Source organism: Cryptotermes secundus, unplaced genomic scaffold (assembly GCF_002891405.2).
Source record: "Cryptotermes secundus unplaced genomic scaffold, Csec_1.0 scaffold831, whole genome shotgun sequence".
Taxonomy (NCBI): domain Eukaryota; kingdom Metazoa; phylum Arthropoda; class Insecta; order Blattodea; family Kalotermitidae; genus Cryptotermes; species Cryptotermes secundus.
Genome location: NW_019744130.1, coordinates 156997 through 159506, shown reverse-complemented (window position 1 = coordinate 159506; position 2510 = coordinate 156997). Strand labels below are relative to the sequence as shown.

General features: G+C 37.2%; 1 protein-coding gene across 1 annotated transcript in view; it reads left to right on the top strand.

The window, feature by feature from the left end:
* The window catches only part of LOC111874547 (insulin-like growth factor-binding protein complex acid labile subunit), a 9671-nt gene that overhangs the window by 560 nt on the left and 6601 nt on the right, over window positions 1-2510 (top strand). The window lies entirely within an intron of this gene.

Genomic DNA, 2510 nt, shown 5'->3' with positions numbered 1-2510 from the left:
AAAAAAAAAAATCGAAATAATTAGTTTATTATTTATTATGCATATCTAATTCTTTTTTACTAGAAAGCTGTCTAGAGACATTTGTTTTTGCCGACGCTTCAAAATTTGGTGAAAATGCAAAACAGCATTACCATTAAATAAATTTGTAGCATGCATAGCCACTGCCTTATTAGGGTGATGCTTCTCAGTGTACAATGCAACCGTTTCCCATGCTTTCAGCATTTCTCTTATTGCGCCAGAAGATTGTTGCTTTGCTGTTACCTCCTCCTCCTCCTCCTCTGACAAACTCTCCTCCACAACTTCTTGCTGTGAAACACAGTGCAACTACAAATCGTGCAAATCGTTGATGTAGACCGATTGTATGTGCGTGCTAGATCAGCCATGCTCACACCTCGTTCTCGCTTTTCAATGATTTTACGTTTCATTTCTACGGTTATTTTTATTCTCTTAGGGCCTTCTTTTTGCGGCTTTTCCTTCGGGGACATTTTTGCAATGGTTATTAAACTTTGCACAAAAAAAATCACAAATAATATGTCTGAACACAAGTTTGGAAAAATGTGTGATCACAAGCGACACTAAGACTCTAGCGGAACGAGTGCTAAACTCAGACTGATGTAGCAAGCGCACAATCCGGGACTTCCCTTCTCGTCACTCGTTATGCGAAACGTCGCTCGTTAAGCGAGTCCCCCCCCCCTTAAATTGTTTTGCTCGTTATGCGAATTACTCGTTATGAGAGGTGCTCGTTAAGCGAGGTTCCACTGCATACATATTTTTACCAGCTATGTAAATTTTTACATATTTTAACACTACTATTAGAACATATTTTTATATTGAGTTACGTAACGACGCTGTGAGTATCGAGGATGTGTAGAGTCGGCTGAGAGGTTGATTAATTTATGTGGAACAGGTGGCGGCATGAGAAGCGGCAAGGGAAACTGAAGTACTTAGATAAAACCTGCCGCAGGGCAATTACGCATCTTTTTTTCAGATAGGTGGTAAAATAGTTATTTTCTATTCTTCCAGTACTTGTATCTGCTTTCACGAATTTTTAATCTATGCAATCAACGCATTTCCCCCCTACTTCAACATTTTATTGGTAATGGAATTTTCTGGAGGAGATTTCCCATTTCTTAACTTCATAACCGTTTCAACGACCTCTTTACCATTAACTTCAACTCTTATTCCACCATTTCGTCGATTTAATAGCTTTCTTTCTGTGTCCATTGAATTCAGTTTGGTAATATGTATCATCGCCGGTCGCGGTAGCCGAGCGGTCTAAGGCATGTACTGTCATCGCTCGCTTGGAAGCCAGGATCGTGGGTTCGAATCCCATTCAGGGCATGGATGTTTAGTTTGTGTGTGTGCGGTTTTCTGGGTTTGTGTACAGGTAGAAGCCTTGCGACGAGCTGATCACCTATCCAAGGAGTCCTACCGAATGTGTGAGATCTAGAAAAACCGAAGTGAACGGAGAAGTTCATGGAGGCAGGCCTAGGCCCACTGGGGCTGTAGTGAAAAGGAAAAAAAATTATCATCTATATCTGCTCATCAATTTTTTTGTACTAATGAGCACCTTAAATTCTTTTCTTCGATTGGGTATCATTCGCCATACTTAATTCATACCTCTTTGTGTGTACCACAGAGTCTCTTTGGAGATTATTGGTACATAATTTCCAATATTACTCTTTAATTTTTCGTACGATAAAGTGAACTTATTTCTTTGCTATTTTATACTGTCTATATTATTCGTCTGTCTTATTTTCCTTTTGTTTTAAATGTATTCTCCTCTCCTCTCTGAAAACTCTTTGATGTCTTGACAAAACAATGGTGTCTGATTTATAGAGGAGCTTACTGCATTATTATTTATGATTTTGAAGATATCGACTTGAAATAAATGGTTAAAACTGTCCCTATTAATGAATAAAACAAAGCAAATTATTGTGGCAGTTCTGTGATTGCAAAATTTCAAACCCAGAAACTTCGAAATCTTAGAATAACAGACGTGTTACACAACATTCTTTATAGATATGATCTGAAAGTACAGTAATTGAAATAATATAACAGAAGTTAGGAATATATATATATATATATATATATATATACACACACACACACACACACAATGCAGTAAAGTTTTACCGGATCCATGCTTTTATTTCCTATAGAATATGGATTTTAAATCCATGAATATTAATTCTTAATTCCTGAATATTCGTTTTTACTGCCCATTTAAAATGATAATATATATTATTTGTGAAAGCGGAAATGCTGAAGTGCAGTGGAACAATATAAAAGAATGCATGTTAAATACTATCAGTGATTTGGTTGGTAAAGTAGAGTAGATAGCAAAGAAAACCATGGGTTACACAGGAGATGATGAGTAACATGGAGGAGCGAAGGAAATGGAAGAATGTCAACAATGAAGAAGGCAGGAGGAAATACAGGAGACTGAGGAATGAATTGAAAAGAGCCACGGACAGGGCCAAAAAGGAATATCTTGAGAAGATATGTAA